This window comes from Canis lupus, chromosome 19 (genome assembly GCF_011100685.1).
Source record: "Canis lupus familiaris isolate Mischka breed German Shepherd chromosome 19, alternate assembly UU_Cfam_GSD_1.0, whole genome shotgun sequence".
NCBI classification, from domain to species: Eukaryota; Metazoa; Chordata; class Mammalia; order Carnivora; family Canidae; genus Canis; species Canis lupus.
The window spans coordinates 36505793-36524605 of record NC_049240.1 but is presented as its reverse complement, the minus strand read 5'-3'; the positions used below and the strand labels follow the sequence as shown (position 1 = coordinate 36524605).

Sequence of the window (18813 nt, the reverse complement as noted above, 5' to 3'; positions counted from 1 at the left end):
GAGTTTTACATCCATATTCACAAGAAATATTGGTCTGGGCTTGCCTGCCTTCCTTCCTTCCTTCCTTCCTTCCCTTTCTTTCTCCTCCCCCCCTTTTTTGGTTCAGTTATCAAGGTAATAATGGCCTCACAAAATGAGTTGCAAGATGTTCTCTCCTATTCTGTTTTTTTGGATGAGTTTGTGAAGAATTGCTGTTAATTCTAATTTAACTTATTGGTAGGATTCAGTGGTACAGACATCAAGGCCTGGGGTTTTCTTTGTGGGTAATTTTTTTGATCAATAATTTAATCTCTTCATTTGTTTTAGGTCTAGATTGTTTACTTCTTCTTAAATCAGGTTAGGTAGTTTATATATTTGTAAGAATGTGTTCATTTTATCTAAGTTGTCTAATATATTAGCATCCATTATTCATACTATTCCCTTATAATCCTTCTTATTTCTGTAGGGTTGGTAATAATATTCCCTCTTTCATGTTTGATTCTACTAATTTGAGTCCCCTGTCTTTTTTAACTTATTGTACTTTTCAGCTCCAAAATTTTCATTTTTTAATAATTTCTTTTTATTGATATTCTATATTTGATGCAAAATTGTTATTAAACCATCCTTTACAATTCTTTAATCATGCTTTCCAATAGTTCTGTGAATGTGTTTATAATGGCTACCTTGAAACCTTCTTTCTGTTAAATCTGTTGTCTGTTCACTCTGACAAGTAGTTTCTGTTGCCTGTTATTGGTCATACTTTCCTATTTCTTTGCATTCCTTGCAATTTTTTAAAATAGAAAACTCACATTTAAGATAATATGTAGCAGCAACTCTGGGTATTGGTCTTCTTTCCCCCAACACTGCCTAGGCTTGTTTACTGTTATTTGCTTGTTTAGTTGTTTTCACTGGCTGGATTATTTTAGTGAAGTCTGTTCCCTGCCTTTCTCTACAGTATTAATCCCCTGATGTTGCTCCTCACATTAGGATGACACCACATGGCAGTGGTAACTGTTAAAGCTTTCTTCTACTTCTTCCATACACAGCTATTAAACTCCACTAATTGCCATCTGATTGCTCTAGGGTTTTAACAGTACTCTGGAGTATATATTCCTCTGCAAACTAATCCAATTACATTGTGGTTCTTTTGTAGGAATGATTTTTGTGGTTAGTATTTGATGTTTGTTCAGATCCCAAGAAGGCTCCTCCTAGCTGAATTATTCTTCATTTCTCTCCTGTAGTAGCCAGCCTATGGTCTAGGGTGTATCTTCATCAATCCATGAAGCTTCTTCCAATTGCCTTTCACTACAATTCTCATTATTCTTGAGAGCATACTTAGGTTTGAACTCCTACACACTCTGTTGCAAATGAAATCAGTTCTTTTGGAAAGAGATTAGGAGCTATCTGTTTTATGATCTGCTTCTTTCCCTAAACAAAAATCTCTGAGTTAGGACTCTGGAGGCTGAGAGTAGGGATAGTGGTGAGCTTCTTTGAAGGATATCCCCACTGTAGGACCTAACACTGTTAGGGGACACCAGCCTGGATTCCTCTGAGCTTGCCTCTCCTGGTGTGGAACCACTGATCCATGAATCAAAGAAAGGACTATCAGCATCCTACTATTCTCAGTGTGTCACACCCAAGGTAGAGAGTCTCCCATCTATGAGTAGGAGTTGGTGGAAGAAGAGAATCTCCACTCTTAATCACACTTGCCCAAAACTTAGCTTTGGTAATAAGGTACTGAGGATGGAATAAGAAACACAGATATCCTGTAGGAGGATATCCTACTCCCAAGTAGGAGCCCTGGGCTCTTGAAGCAGTCTGGGGTGGAGTCTCCAAATGTGAGCTGGTAGGAAAGAGAAGAAGGAACAGTATTGGCTCAGATACTATAGATTCTCATCTTTCTTCCTGAATTTTAATGGATTTTCTTGATTAGGTGCTTCTTCTTTTGCTTTTTACCTTTAGGACCATTACCAAAGGCTTTGAATAACTGTTTTCTTAAAAAATAATTTTCACCAGTTTTACCGGGAAGTTAAGTCCATGGCATTTCTTAATGCTGGAAATCAATTTCTTAATGGCTCAAACTTAATGGAGGCTTATTTCATCATCTTGGAGTAGTCTAGGGTAGACTTCAAGGTTAGCAGATGGTCTCTCTCCACAAAGTCCTTCTAGGACCGAGACTAATATTGACTCTGCCGTTTAAAAAAAACCTGGCTTTCTCAGTTGCTCTGGTTTTTGCTATTCAGTCTTCCAGGGAGAGGAAAGAACATAGAGGGGTATGCAGGAGGGTTTGTGGCCCATGCCAATAAGTAGGATATAGCACTTCCACTCACACTATGAGACTGTCTTACTCACCAGTGGAATATAAGTGTTCCTTTGAACTACAACAGAGGCTGCGAAATATAGTTTACCATGTGCTTAGCAGTTTCCCACATAAATACTTTTAATTTTCTTGTAGTTTATCTATATTTTCTAATTTTCCACAATGATTTTATATTTAGTGCAATATAAATATAAATAGAGGATAGACAGTGAGAAACTAGAGACAAGGAGTACATAAACAATCCCTTCTGAGAAGTTTTGCAGGTGTCATTTCTGGAGGGGGAAACTAGGTTAATAGAAGATAATTAAACATAGAGATTCGAGCATATTCTTGTAAGCTAAGAATTATCCAAGAGAAAGGAAACAATTAATAATGAGTACTTGAGTTGACTCTCCTTAAAGACTATATAGAATCTCTTTCTCACTTGAGAGAGGAGATAAAAGAAAAAAGAGAAAAGTTTGAAAATGATTGCCCATGCTAATTCCACTCATTAGAGGGGAAGTTTCAGGATTTCAAAGCTTTCCCTAGAAAACCTGTAGGCAGAAAGAAACAGTGTTTATTGAGCTTAAGAAAGTTAACAAATTGTGAAAATTTCCAAAGCTAATTGTTGTTGTTTTTCTAAAAAATTCCTTTGATATGCTGAGAGTTTTAATTAGAGTCATTGAATATAGAAATTCTTAGGTTGCAAGGAACACCAAAACCACCCACTGATGTGCTGATGTGCTGTACCTTAACCATATCATGGAAAATGAGACCATCATGCAACGGGGCTGTTTCACAAACTTTCATGGAACTTACTACAATATGAGGTGATCTTTTGAAAAATTTTATCAGCCATAAAAAGGAAGTACTATCCGAGCATATAAAAGGAAGGATTAATTCTCACTGAGAGAATTGGGATCAGCTTCAGAGAGGAAGTGGCATTTGAGAAAATTCTGAAAGGACAGTAGGATTTTTTTACAAAGTCCTTGAGGAAAACGCATCATGGACTGAAAGTGACAATATGGATTGAAAACAGAGCACAGGATACAGGAGGAGCTAGAAATTGGCTTGACTGGGCTATGAACATAAAGAGGCTCAGTGGAAGGTAAGTCCAGGGAGGGAGGTGACAGCCAGCATGGAGGATCACAAATACCAGCTTGAGGACTTGTAATTTCTGTTCTTGGTTCTGATCAGTGTTTTAAAAAAATTATCTATTAATAATGTGGAAGGAAGAGCGAGGAGGGGAGAAATACTGGCAGCAGATTAAAAGGAGGTGACTGGCATGGTGTTTTCAAGAGGGGATACGTTGACTAGAGCCAGCATAGAGAGATGTGGGAGACATATTGAGACTCCCCTGGAGTGTGAAGAGGAATTTTTACAACTTCCGGAGTGAATGAGGTGGTGATCACAGGTGTGCAGGGCTCTTTGACCCTTCCCCACATGGGAAACAGAGAAAGTTTGAGGTAGATGCCATTTTAGGAGCCAACATATGGATTCTCTCTCTCTGTAGAACAACATTCTTGCACACTTTCAAGGGAAACTAATTCTTCATGTAAAGTTTCATCATAGATTTATCAAGAAGGCGTTGACAAAGTTGTGGCATAAATTGTTCTTCAACTGCCAAATGTTCCTGCCAACAAATCACTAAGGATTCTCTGAGATTTGCAGGTGTGGCATTATTGATTTTGTGCCCAACCTTGAGTGCACTGAACTAAGTCTTCCATGTGGCTGAAGCCCTGCCCCATCCAATCACCTCACTTGCATCTGGAATGTTCTATACTTTACTGGGATTAAGCCATAGAGGTCCTCATAGGCAAACACTCTGGGTGTACCCCAGAGACCTGCCTTACCTGCTCTGGCTGGCTGATGCTTGGCATTTTGCTCCAGGCAGTCCTCTTTATGAATCTGTTATCGGCATCCTCACTTTCCCAACCATGCAGTCTTTCCTTCATTTATTGGCTCATATTCATCTAGCAAGACTTTGCTGGGCACTTACAGGCTCTCTGCCTCACTGGGTAATCTGTCCAGCAGTGAATCTCACAGGCATGGACTTGGTGGGGAAGACTGGGAATTGTAAAAGTCTATGAAGCCAGCTCCGATGGGAGTGATGCACAGGTGCTAAGGGAACACACAGGAGATGCATCAGGAACACTTCCAGGAGGAAATGGCCAGGTGAGAACTTCAATCATCTTCGATGAGTTCCCCTCCCACAGTGTCACCACATACAATGCAGTATAATACAATACACTCTGCTGAGTTTCTCCTACAGCCTTGGACAGATCAGTTCTTTCCTTTCCATATCTTCCCATAAAGGAACATTTATAATAGCTTCTCTGGGAGGCAGACTCTTGTAGTTGCCAGGCAGACCTGGCTTGCCAGCCCTGTGGCCTGGAGCAAGTTATTAAAGCCCTTGTGGTCTCAGTCTCTTCAACTAAACAATGGGGACGTCAATGCCTTCCCCATAAATCTATGATGAAGAACAAATAAGATAATATTTTAAAAATAGCCCCAGGCCTGGCACTTTAAAGATAATCATTCCAGTCTCTTTCCTGTGCTTGTAATTTCTCCCTTTGTTTAATATACTCTGCTCTCAGCTGCTAAATTCATCTTCCCCAAACTTTAATCTTATCTCTCTCTGGCTTGAACATTTTCAGATTCCCATAGCCTGTGGAATAAAGTTTGTACTGATAGGAAAGAGATGCGTACTCTCAGAGATCAATGAAGAAAGTGTAAGGAAGAACAGCTCAAAAGCACAGAGCAGGGACCCAGAGCATGTAAGCCATTGAGCATCTGGACTGTTCCTTGAGGAGGTGATCTTGAGCTGAGATATGAAGGATGAATAGGAGTTTACTAGGCATAAGGAAGGATGGAGGGAAGAACATTCTAGATAAGGGCCCTTGAGGAGGAGGCAGAGAAGAAAGAAGAGGGTGGGGAAGAGGTAAAAAAGGATGGGATAGAGGAGGAGGAGGATGTGGGAGTAGCCAGTATTGTTGGAGTGCAGAGAGCAGCAGGGAGGGATAAGAGGAACCAGAGCTGGGGGATCCATGGGTGACTCAGGGGTTTGGCGCCTGCCTTTGGTCCAGGGCGCGATCCTGGAGTCCGGGGATCGAGTCTTGTGTTGGGCTCCCGGCATGGAGCCTGCTTCTCCCTCCTCCTGTCTCTCTCTCTCTCTCTCTCTGTCTGTCTATCATAAATAAATAAGTAAACAAATCTTTTTTTTTCTTTTTTTTTTTTAAAAAAAAAAAAGAGGAACCAGAGCTGTTCAGGACAGAGCCTGGTAGGCCATGCAGTTGTCTAACAATTATATATGAAGCAATGGGAGCTGTGGGAAGATTTTTAAGCTATAACTTATTTTCACATCAATTTCTTTTGTTTGGAAGGGCCACCTCTCTATTTTTTATGGTAAACTCCATAGATGCTCAAGGACTATGATTAATGAAACAAATGCAATTATAATTGTAGAGATAGAAGAAAAGAATCCTGGTAGTTGAATTTTCTGGTTATTTGGGTGAGAGTGAACTGAGGCTTCACTGTACTTCATCATCCACAGAGTGTCTAGGGACTTCTGCCAAGTTAGAGTTGAGTTGATTCAGCTCTCTAGGAGACTGACAGACCCATATTCCCCCAGAGAAAGAAAACTCACACTACCCAAGAGACCTAGACAAAGGGGAATTAAGCTCGCTTGAACTTGAGCCTAGGGACCAGAGAGCTGATGGCAGATTCTTGGGTCTCCATGGAAACGGGAAGATTCTGGAAAAGTTTTCTTCTTGAAGGGAAAGGCAGTATTGGCTGCTTCCTTTCCTCTGGACACCTTCAGCATGCATGATTCATAAAGCATCTGTCTGTAGATTCGCTCCAGACAGGGGGCCACTTTGTACCATTTCTGACCCCTATGCTCCCATCTGACCCTCCTTCAGAGCTCTCAGGCACTCCTGTACCCAGTGTGTCCAGCTGTCCCACACACACAGTGAGGCTCAGTCACAGGAGACAAGAGTCACAGAACGCAGTCATGTGTCTGGTTCATCCTCTTATCTCAGGGCCTCAGATAGTATCTTACTCAAAGAGAAAGCTCAACACATTTTTAGCAAAAAAAAAAAAAAAAAAATTGTGTGAAGAGTAGGAGGAAATGATACCCAAGTTCCCAGGTGGCCCTCTTTCTTAGAGCTGAGAAACAGAAACGCATAGCTCAGTCTTCTCAAATATTAAGTGCATACAATTAACCAGAGATTTTGTTCTGATTCAATAAGCTTAGGATGCAACTGTATGTTCTACATTTCTAACAAGCTCCCAGGTGTTGCTCATGCTGCTGGTCCTTGGCTTACCCAAGGAAATAAACAGAACAACTGACTAAACAGCCAAATTTTGAGAAAGGGCAATTGTCACAACACTTTATAAATTAGTAGCCATCCCAGCTCACCTATGGATAAGTGTACAGGCTCAAGTTCATACGCATAAGGTTCAGAGTAGTTTTGGAATATTCATTTCATTTACACCTGTGGTCATAATTGGGCATACATACCAACCATATTATTAAAACTCATGTCAACACCAAAGAGATCAGTGGGGAGGTCAATAGCAATTTATGGCATATAATTCCAAGTGGTTTTGTAATTATTTCAGAAATATTGAATAGTTATGGGGTTTTCGTTTGTTTTTGGCTATAACTTCCTTCATTCAACAAGCATTTGTGGAGGGTTGACCATGGATAGATCCTCTCTCAGGGCACTGGAAGGCACTCCTCAGGTCCTCTTTGAGCTCCTAGTCTAGTAGATGAGACAGAAAGAAAACAATAATGACAGTACAATATGAGAATTGTCCTTCCAGTGCTATACAACAGAAATATACCATGAGCCACAAAAGCAACTTAAAATTTTCTAGTAGTCACTTAAAAAAAGTAAGACAAACAGTTGTAATTAATGTTAATAGTTTATTTACTGAGCCCAATATATCCAAAATAGTCTCATTTCGATATATAATCCATATAGAGAGATACTAAATATTTTACTATGTGTCATACTATATCATCAAAATTAGGTCTGCATTTTGCCCTTATAATTTATCTCAGGTTGGACTAGCCACATTTCAGGGCCCTCAAGCCACATTTGATAGTACATGTCTTTGTAGAGGGACAGTGAGAAACTTCTCCACTGTAGAAACTGGGGGGCGTCAGGGAAGGGGATAATCAACTCTACTGCAGGCTAAGAGTGGCGAGTAACATCTGGAAGGGCACAGAGGAAGTATGAGGTGTGGGAAGCTGGATCTGCCATCTGGCCCAAGACAGAGGTGTGACAGGTGAGCAGCTGCCCTGGTGATGGTTGGATGGGCAGGCACAGTGTGTAGAAAGGGGGCTCAGGCAGGAACTCGGGAACTCTGTGGTTGTGTGGTACTCAGCTTTTCTCTCAGGCTAGTCATTGGGTGTCAGGCAGTGGCATGAATGGGGTGATGATTTTGGTTTCATCTTCTATCTGAATGGATCTTGTTCTCAATGAGTACTGAGCCTGGGATGGATCTAAACCTCAGGGTATTTATTCCCTGAAGTCACTGTCTTCTGTGCTGGGGAATCTCATTCCTGGGAGGCAGGTTTAGAGTGGCCATGTCCTGCTGCCATACCTGAGGGTCATTAATTCTGATCCGACTCAGGGATGAGATTGACCAGGCACTGTGCTAGGACCTTTACAGGCCCATTTTACCGATGTGGACACTGAGGGCTCTGGGAGGTTAAGGCAACTGTCCAAGGTGTAACAAGTGATTAAGTGATAGAACCAGGATGGAAACTGAGGCATGTAAGACTATTCGTGCTTTCTCCACAGCACACTGCCCCAAGCATGAAAATCCCAGTATAATACACTCCCCTGGGATTTGCATTTTCAACTTTATAATGAATCAGCCAGCACTTATTTAATACTGTCTGATGGGAAGGAATGCTATAGTAAGTGTGTAGGACATGGTTTCTTCCTCAGTTACTTATGTTCTTAGAAGGACAACACACAAAGGCATCTGGCCAGTGAATAAACTGTGAAACAGAAAAAAAAACACAGTAATTTTAGGAGAAATTTGTGAGGTTAGACATATTCAGTTAGCATTTAAAATCATGAAAGCAAAAAAAAAAAATCATGAAAGCTTTAGCTATGGATAAAGAAATATTGACCAGCTATGTGGAAGTGGGTGGGACATATTTTGGGTTGGGGACAGGGTAGCTTTGCCAGATTTCCTGAAATCATACTTCTAATTGGCCTGAGATTAAAGTCTTTTTTATTGTTTTCTAGACTTTTCAGGCCACAGAATTGGCCGAGGCGGCAGATAAGGATGGTGATGTCCCTAAGCTCATAGAAGGCAGGTTCTCAGACTGATGCAAACATCAGGGTATCGAGGTGTCCATCAGGAGACACCTGGTACAGTGGGAAAAACAAAGATCCTGGAGACTAAAGTCCGCAGCCTTTCACCCCACCTCAAGATCTGTGGCCATGTTGCTTGATGTCTCTGAATTTCACTCTCTTCCAGGACTGTCTTGAGAATTTAAAGAAGTAAGTAACACATAAAGTGTCTCTGAAGATTCTGGACCTATTTTAATTTTTTAAAATCTTTCCTTTACACCTAATACTCTAATTAGCCTTTGAGATCCTCACTTAATAAAAACAAGCAGAATTAATTCAAGCAATTTTGCTACAACCATTCATAAGTAGATCCATATGACACACGCTATTTGTTGACCACTTAAAAAGTCATTCCTACCCCCCTTTCTCCCAATAGGCTCCTGGTCTAGGGGCCAGAGTACCAAATACTTGCTAGTAGAGGCCAAGCAAGACAGTTCCTTCCCATTCATTATTGCATCCTGCCACGCATTATTAAGCAGACAGTATATGGCCATCTGACATGTGCCAAACACTGTTCTGGTCACTGGAGGAGAGAGTTAGAAAAAACATGTATATATATTAGATAATGCTGTGCAAAAACAGTAAAATAAAACACAGGAATAGAAGAAAGGAAGCTGGAGTTATGAATAGGGTGGTCAGGCAAGGTGTCACAGCAAAGTTGCAATGTGTCCAAACCTGAAGGAGGTGAGGGAACCAGCCATATAGGGATAGAGGGGTAAACCATGCCAAGTGGAGGGAACAACAGATGCAAAAGCCCTAATGGAGATGAGAGAGGACCTGGCCTTCTTACAATAGTGGGAGCCAGTGTGGCTGGAATGGAATGAGCAAGGACTGTGTAGTCAGGGAGGGAATCAGAGTGGAAAGAAGATAGCCAGATCACATAGGCCTGCTAAGCCCCTCTGTGGAGTTTGGAGTCGACCCTTGAATGTACTGGCAAGCTATTGGGGCTTGAAGCAGAGGAGCGCCGTTTTTGATTCCTACTTTAATGTGCTCACTTTGCTTGCTATATTGAGAAAGGACACAATGGGTCAAGGGGAAGAAGGTGGTGACAAACTGCAAGGCAATGGGATGATATAATGGCGACTTGGACCAGGGTGACAGTGGAGGGATGTGGAGATCAGCTGGAGACTTGTGGAAAAGGTTTTGATTTACTAATAAAAAGAGACAGACCATGCTAAACTGATTCTTCTCCCTTTACTCTTCTTTATGGATATTACAAATTGACTTGTAACATCTATCTTTGGTCAAAAAACATGGTGAGATGTTGACCAGGGGCATTGTCAATCTCCACCAACCAAGATCAGTGACTGTTCATCTCGAGATTTCTTGTACTGTGAATAAACAAACCTCTTTGGCTTGCAGCTGAATGCATCTCCAGGGACATGGTATCCTCCAGGATGTCCTTCGCTCAGACCTCTTCATCAGGAGCCCAGTGACTTGAGAGGCCAGGCTCCAAATGGCTCCAAGGAGGCTAAGATCCCCTGTGTGATTGCAGGAGGAAAAGAGATTTGAAACATATTCTCTTCTAATCCTCCTTCATCTGAACTAATTTCCAAATGGACAAAGTAATCAATTCAAGCTTATTCGAAGGGCTGAATGAGTGGCTGGAACAATTCTCCAAACTATGATTTCCATTGAATAATTGAAATTATGCTAGGGCATGGAGATTTTTCAACAAATAAAATATGTCTGAAAATCTATTAAAGATACGTCTGCAAGAGTCATTTGCAAAAGCCCAACTCAGCAATAAAAAATAAATTACATTTCCATTCTTGTCATCATTCCCTTTGGGAAAGAGCATATTACTACCACTTCATGGACAAATGGAACCAGTGTGTTTTGGAATGAAGGGTGCGACAAGTTCTAAACCACGAGGTTTAGACATATAGGTGATGATTCTACCCTGGGAAGTGAATAGGGAAAAATTTCCCTGGCTTCATGTTGCTCAGATAATATATCTGCTGTTTTGTCTCATCTGTGGGTGTTTTTGGAATCAGAGTTTTCCATCTGTGACTTTGAGTGACAGACAACTTTACTCAGAGATTTTGAAGCTCATTCAGGTCATTTGGACCAGCTCTATAGGGATCAAAGAGCTCACTAGAATCCCTTATTTCTATTTTCATCTCACCCTGAGCACAGGGCTCAGAGGAGAAAGTCCCCTCAAAGGTAGGTTAGAAAGTTGACCAAGGGAATGTGATTTTTGAACTATAAATTGAAAGACCTTCTGAGTAATTTTTTCTGGTGTGATGCAGCTCTGCCAGTTGGCTTCAAAAGCTGGTTGGGGTTGTGTTTCCATCCCTCTCCTATACCCTCTCTATTGGTTCAGAGAGCTTGCTGGACACCTCTTTAATTTAAGATCATGTAGCTTAAAGACACAATCCTTTTGCCTATTTCTTCTTTCTCCTCTCATTATTTTTTGTTACAGCTCAGGGTGCTGGCTTGGGGTTTGCTGACTGCCTTGGGCAGGGCACGATCTGTGATTCCCTCTCTCCAGATGGGCATTGGCACTCAAGAGTTCCACATTTATACTAGGCTGCAGCAGCCATATTTACCACCAAGCAGATTCATTCCAGGAGAAACTTGGAATGGGAGAGACACAACCTTTCCTCCCAAAGTCCAGACCTCCTCCTAACAGTGAGCTACCAGAGCTGTGATTCTGTTACTTAAAAGAAGCCATTGTCTCTGGCCCCAAATTAAGAAAAAGAAAAAAATCAACTGCCCACATCAATTAGCTGCTGTGTTGGAGGCAGCTCATGGGGGAGCTGATGGCATAGCCAGTTGTTGAAACAGAACAGTGGAGGGACGCCTGGGTGTGGCTCAGCGGTTGAGCGTCTGCCTTCAGCTCAGGGTATGATCCGGGGATTCGGGATTGAGTCCCACATTGGGCTCCCTGCATAGAGCCTGTTTCCCCCTCTGCCTTTGTCTCTGCGTCTCTCTCTGTGTGTCTCTCATGAATAAATAAATAAATCCTAAAAAAAAAAAAAAACCCAGAAAAATGGGATAATGCAACATCATATGCTGCTCCCTCCAAGTACAGAGTAAGTGTCAACAATGGTGCTAACCTTTGTCCTGTGAGCAAAGCAAGTGTGTTTGGGAATGATGGCAGGAGTGGGAAGGGAGATAGAGAACAGTCGTTCTTTTCTTTCATGGTGAGAGCAAGCTTACCAGAGCTTTATTTTTTTTTAATATTTAATTTAATATTTCTCTCCCCCTGCCTCTTTCTCAGTCAGCCCTCTGCAAACCATGGCTACGAGAGGTCTGGCAGTGATTGACCTGAAGGGTGCAAATGTTTCATTTGGCAGCCTTTGGTCTATTTGTAGTGGGATGCTGGCTGGCTGTGCACAGCTGAGCCTGGCAGCCATGGCCCCAGGGAAGCCCGTTGGCCTCACTAGTTTCTCCCAACTCAGAGGCAACCCGAATGTGATTTAAAGGGCATCTGATAATTCCACTGTGTTTTGTTTAGTTTCTTGACATAGCTGGAGAGGATGGTAGTGGAAGCATGAATCCAAAGTGGTGCAGGAGGAGAGAAACCAATAGGGAGGATAAGGGAGCACCTGCTAAAGCCTGCTGCAGGAAATCAGGTTACCCAGGTGGTGGCCTGCTGACTGGTAGGATAAGTGGGGTTGAGACAATTTCTGGACCCCGGGGAAGTGTTCCTGTCCCTACCATCCTTGTGCCCCCATTCTTGATTTCTGAAATTCCATAATTAGACATTAACTTTAAGACTCTTATATTTTCTTAAAAATCAATGGTGGATTAGTAAAAAAGAGAAAAAGGAGAAAAATATTATGTTGATAGAAAGATCCAGGTACTGAAATTAGAAAATCTGTAAAGAATTTGTCTTAATTATACCATACACATACATGTTTTATTTTTTTAATTTATTTTATTTTTAAAAATATTTATTTATTCATGAGAGACACAGAGAGAGAGGAAGAGACACAGGCAGAGGGAGAAGCAGGCTCCCTTTGGGAAGCCCGATGTGGGACTCGATCCTAGGATCCAGGGATCACGCCTTGAACCAAAGGCAGACAGTCAGCCGTTAAGCCACCCAGGCGTCCCCACATACATGTTTTAAAAGCTACATTTTATTTCTTTTTTATTTTTAAAAATATTTATTTATTTGGGAGAGAGAGAGAGAGAGAGAGAGAGAGAGAGAGAGAGAGGGAGAGGGAGAGCGCACAAGAGAGCATAAGCAGAGGGAGCAATAGAGGGAAAGGGAGAAGCAGGCTCTCTGCTGAGCAGGGAGCCAGACATGGGAGGCTCTATCCTAGGATCCTGAGATCATGACCTGAGCCAAAGGCAGTTGCTTAACTGACTGAGCCACCCACGTACTCCAGAAAACTACATTTTATTTAGAGTTACCTATGAAGTGACTGTGGAATGTCAAGATCTTTTTCCTGCCTTTCATGCTTTTTAGTACATTACAGCTCAGTTTGGGCCTAGTTAAAATATACTCTTGGGAAACTCTCTGGATTTCTATTTCTATGTAACAAACTACTATACATGTAGCAATTTAAAAGAACGCCCATGTATTGGCTTTGTGATTTTGACTAGCCACTTCATTTCTGGGCCTCAAGCTTCTCTTCCATAGCGTGCTGTCTGTGAAATGGACTGTTTTAAAAGAGTGCTGTCAGTTTAGACTTCCTGAAATTTGGTTCCAGAGTCACACAGGCTATCTAGTGGTACAGATGCTTGGCATCACTTACAAGGAATGATGAAAGGGTTGAGGATGGCTCATTAAAATGGAACCCTATTGAACGTGCACTGCCGACAGAGCCCCCAGGGTCACTGTAGCATCTGAAGGGTCGCTTTGGAAAAGTAATTGATGTCAGAGGATCATCAGGACGAGGGTGGCCAGGCTTGTGTTTCACACTAATTCATTCAAGCATTCTTACTTCCAAGCACCTGGACAGAACTCCCTATCATGCTTGGGGCTTTCAGAAATCAAAGTAAAAAGTAAACAATAACAAGACTTCTTGTATTTAGGAGCAGGCCAGGTGCAGAAGACATGACAGCTGCCCACCAATATTTCCCACTTTCCTTCCTTTGGGCAAACAGCATAATTGCACCTCCCCAGCCTCTGAAGATGGATATTCCATGTGATCTTTCTGATCAGTGAGATGTGAATGGGAGCAGTGTAGGTCCCTTCTGGGCGGAAATGCTTAAGACCTGGTACGTGATTCTAATTAATGATGCTGCATATCATACCTTTGAAAGTTGCTAAGAAAGTAAATCTTAGAAGTTCTCATCATAAGATGAACATAAGAAAAAACAATGAGTAACTATGCATGGTGAAGGATGTTAACTAGACTTACTATGGTGATCATTTCACAATCTCTGCAAGTTATCAAATCATTATGTTGTACACTTGAAACCAATATAAAGTTATACATCAATTAAATCTTAATTTAAAGAAAAGGAAAAAATAATCCTTGTACTCCAAACAAACAAATAAGGAATACCAGAGAATTAAAAAAAAAAGAAAGAAAGCAAACACTGTTGTGATTTTCTATGTTCTCTCTTCCTCTCCTACGGTGATCATACAAGTTGGAGTGATGAGTGATATAACACCCAAGACAGTGACTGGAAGGTGCCAGAACTTGCATATACTGTAAAACAAGCTACTGTGTTTTAAGCTTGTAAGATTTGGGGCTTGTTAGTCACTGTAATGTCACCTAGCATAACCTGACGGATACAGAAAGAAACAGGCCATAAAATTTGGTCAATGGTAGAGATTGTAGTGTAGAGAGAAATATCACTTTACTGACAGGGGAAGAAAAAAAAAGTGCTGATAATCCAAATTCCTGGATGAACTATTTTGAGTTCTCTTTTTATGCTCCCTCCTAGGCTTGAGCAAGTTGGTGAAGTGTTAAAAAGCTGATAGCAGGGATCTCAAAGAGATGAAGAATTAGTCTGGATTCACAGATCGAACTGCCAACCTCTGGCTGACTGAGAGCTGGTTGGATTTGCAAGCTTGGTTTTCTAAGGAAATACCTCTTACGATATTGTCCAAAGTCTCTCCCGGTTCACTTGTTTCAGCTCTGATGGGCGGCATGCAAGAAAAAGTATGGGAATTGTCTTTCGACTAAATAACTTGGGATCTTTTGAATTCTTATTATGTTTGGGTTGATGTGTTTTGGCCATCGTCTCAAAAATGCTGTCCCTGTTGCATCTGCCTCAGATCGATTTCCTGGAATCGTCTTCTGAGCTCACCCTTTGCTCTCTGTCTGTCTTTTCTTCTTCCAGAGGAGAATCTATTACAATCCAAACATCAGCCCCCAAATCTGAAATTTAGGACTGTTCTTTATGGAGATTGAGACTGCATTGTTCCTCTCAACACCAGCTAAGGTATACTGGGTCATCCTGGGAGAATAACCATCAGCTCTTCCACAGAGCCCAAGGCACAGCTATCATTTTTCTTTTTCACATATGAAAATCATCAGAAAGTTCAGATCATTTGTTAACTGAGTAAATGTTGATAGTTCTCACACCTATGTAAAAGCAGTGTTAGGTACTTTGTGGATACAAAGATGAGTAAGAATTTCTCTGCCTTCTAAATATTCTCTACTAGTTGTCAGCTCATATACTGCAATAATGAAGAGCAAAAAATGGTATGTTAAAAGAGGTTCTGAGAGCACCTTTTTCCTGAATGATGACCTGGTGACCTGGATAGATAAATTTGATTCTCTCTTTTTTAAGATTTTATTTTTTCATGAGAATACACAGAGAGGAGAGAGAGAGAGAGAGAGAGAGAGAGAGAGAGAGAGAGAGAGAGAGAGAGGAGAGAGAGGAGAGAGAGAGGCAGAGACACAGGCAGAGGGAGAAGCAGGCTCCAGGCAGGGAGCCTGATGTGGGACTCGATCCTGGGTCTCCAGGATCATGCCCTGGGCTGTAGGTGGCACTAAACCGCTGAGCCACCCAGGCTGCCCTCCCGATTAATTTGATTCTCAATATAACTTGAATAAATTAGAAAATACCTCAAGGCTCAGTTTGGGCAGGGTGTTATGTTCAAAGGAGCAATATGGTGGCCAAAGGGTTATAAAAAATATTTCAGTTCTCAACTCAATTTCTTATGAAATGGGAAGGAAGCTAGTATGCTCTTAATACATGGCCACCTTCTTTAAAAGAGTTTTGCTCTCCTTGCTGTTCTTTTTAATATCTTTTACTCCTTGAAAGTCTTTCTCTTCTGCTCTCATTTCCCTGTCCTTGAAAATCATCTCCTGATGCTTATAAACACAACTGTTCTCTCCACTTTCCCTTTTGCCCTTTCCAGAATCTCCACACTGAAGAACAGCCCAGGAGCCCATCTGGCTTGCAAGAATTCTTCCTTCTTAGATGCCAGAGTGAGTAGTTACACACCCATTTTTGTCCCTTCTCCACAATAATAATTTTGTCTCTGTTAAATATTGAGAATGTTTACTTAAGTATGAGTTTCCTAACCTTCAAACATTTCCACAGCACTTATTTATTGCTCTTTCAAGACTGAGCATGGTATAAGGTAAAGTATCTTGGTCTGGGAGGTCAGGAACTCTGCCTTCCCTGGATTCATAACTTTGGAAAAAATCACTGGACACTGGGTTAATTTGGTGCCTCGCTATAAACTAAGAAGAGATGGATCAGTTGGATCTCTGAGGCCTCTGATACTACAGTAAGTGGAATCCCAAGTATTGCCTAGGTAGGGGCAGGCACTGAGTGGAAGAGAGTGCTGACACCATCTATATCGTCAGAATGAGACAGCACAGCTAGAGAAAGCTCTCTGTTTTCATATGATTTTCAGTGCACGTGCACCATGTGTGGCCCTCTATTGAATCATGAAACATGTCAAGGATGGTTAATCAGTCTATAACAAAGATAACAATATCTTAAACAGTTTAAAAAGAAAGCTCATTCATCCTACACTCCTGGACTGTCATCGTTCTTTTAAAAAAATCTTCCTCTTTTCTTTTCCTTTTGTTAATTTGTAGGGCAGCAGTTGTGATTCCTAACATGGGCATGGCTTTACTGTGGCATTCTATCACCAGTGAGATTGATGGCATGAGGTATTTCTGCAAGCGCGTGCAAGCTCATGCGTCATCCAGGTACTGCCTTGTGTTAACTTTCCTATAGCAGTTTCACCTTGGGCTTTATATTTGGTAACAGCTATATTGAAATATAATTCACACACTATACAATTCATCCATTTAGAGTGTGTAATTCAATGGCTTTTAGTATATTCATATATTGTGCAACCATCACCACAGTCCATTTTAGAACATTTCATCATCCCCAGAGAAACCCTGTGTCTATACTGTCACTCCCCATCCCCACTTCCCCAGCCCCTGGAAACCACTAATTTACTGTCTCTGAAGATTTGCCTATTTTGGGCATTTCATATAAACGGAGTCATACCTTGGTGACTGGCTTTGATTACTGAGCTCAGTGTTTTCAGTGTTCATCCATGTTGTAGCACGCACCAGTACTTCATCCCTTTGCTGACCAAATCATATTTCACCATATGGATATATATCACATTTCGGGTACCCATTCATCTGTTGTTGGATCATCACTTCCTTTTTCCCCTTTATTTTCTCAAACTTAACTCTCCTAATTTGCTAAAACATGTCATGATTCCAAATGTCCCTAGAGAAGAAGTGCACAGCTGTTACCTTCAAGGACCATCTATTTGTATGCACATTGGACGGGTACCCCCTGAACTATGGATCCCTACATGGAAACTGGTTTACCCTTTGTTAAGAACATGAGACTTCTGAGTCAGACTGCCTGGTTTGCTTTTTTGGTTTTTACCACTTATTCTCAAGCAGCACTTAGCTTCACCTTCTGAAGCCTTAGTGTCCTCATCTTCAAAATGGGAATTATACCAGCACCTCTCTATGGCACAGACCACCTGTCAGCCCTTTGTTACTATTCTCACTCCAAAGTGATAAAGCTCCATTCTTTAGAGAGACATGGCTACCCAGGATGGAGGTGGCACTTCCTAGATCCTCTTATTGTTAGATACAGCTGTGTCTCTACCTCTGGCCAACAGTATGCAAGTAAAAGCATCATTTAGCAGCTTCTAAGAGCCTTCTTTTAAAGATATCTTGCACATGCTCCTTTCTTTCCCTTTTTGATTTTATCTCTTCCTCCATCTTGCTCTCTGGAAGCTGATGCTATAATCCTGGACCATAAGATCAAAGCCAAAACTACAATCGCTGTAAGACAGAATTTGGTTTCTGAAGTGGAAGGCTGCAAGTAATAGACCGCCAGCATGTGACATAAGATTAGTGGAAGTGGTTGGGTAGTAGTGGGTGAGGATGCACAGATTGCAGGCTAACAAACTGGTGAGCCTTGCTATGTGGTGGCAAGACATTTACTAAAACTACTTCTCTGAGTTCACTGGGAGGCAGAGTAGGGCCATACTGAATCCGCAGTTTTAGGGAACTGGTGGGAAATTTTTACAGCATGGTGTGTGTTGGTTGTTTCTTGACACTTGCCATAAGAGCGTCTGGCTTGGGTTAACAGCCTCTAGGCGTTGGTAGAAAGGAGTATGGCTTTGCTAAAATAGGGTTTTCCTGCATCCTGCAACCTAAGCCAACTGAAAGTGCAGTAATATCGGGGACCCAGCAGGGCTGAAAATACCAAGGACATTTGTCTTGCAGACTGAAGAGGTTAGTAGAGATTCTGAATCTACCGATTCTAAATCTATCTTTATCAGGATATAGCTTACAACTGCAGGCCTTGCTCAACATGCTCTGTTAAGTTCTCTGCATCACCATAAGCCTAGTAAAATAATAACAGTGACAAAGATCAGATAGGGTGTCACCTTTGTTCTGAAGCCTACTGACTCAGTGACTTCAAGGTTATCACTGTGGGATGAGTGGAAGTGTGTGCTGCACAAGGGCCAGGCATAACAGACTAGAGCGGTGGTTGGCAGACTGCAATCTGTCAGGCAAACCGGCCCTGAAACAGGTGAGAAAAAAATTGGACATTTATCTTCTTTCTTATTATCTAATTGCCTGCATGATCTTCTTGATTTTTGCCTTTTTGGATGCACTAAGTCCAAAATATTTATTATTTAGCCCTTTTATAGGACAAGTTTGCCAACATCTAGACTTAAGTCTTAGGCATAAAGATTAGGTCAAGATAAGATCTTGCACACAGAGTGACTGACTGTAG

At 41.5% G+C, this 18813-nt stretch overlaps 1 long non-coding RNA gene across 3 annotated transcripts in view; it reads left to right on the top strand.

The window, feature by feature from the left end:
* The window catches only part of LOC106560032, a 123839-nt gene that overhangs the window by 32998 nt on the left and 72028 nt on the right, over positions 1-18813 (top strand). For all 3 annotated transcript variants that reach the window (XR_005374187.1, XR_005374189.1, XR_005374188.1), the window contains 6 exons: positions 8548-8805; positions 13645-13830; positions 14506-14723; positions 14905-15006; positions 15932-16001; positions 16623-16736. This is a non-coding gene — a long non-coding RNA (uncharacterized LOC106560032). The remainder of the gene's footprint in view (positions 1-8547; positions 8806-13644; positions 13831-14505; positions 14724-14904; positions 15007-15931; positions 16002-16622; positions 16737-18813) is intronic.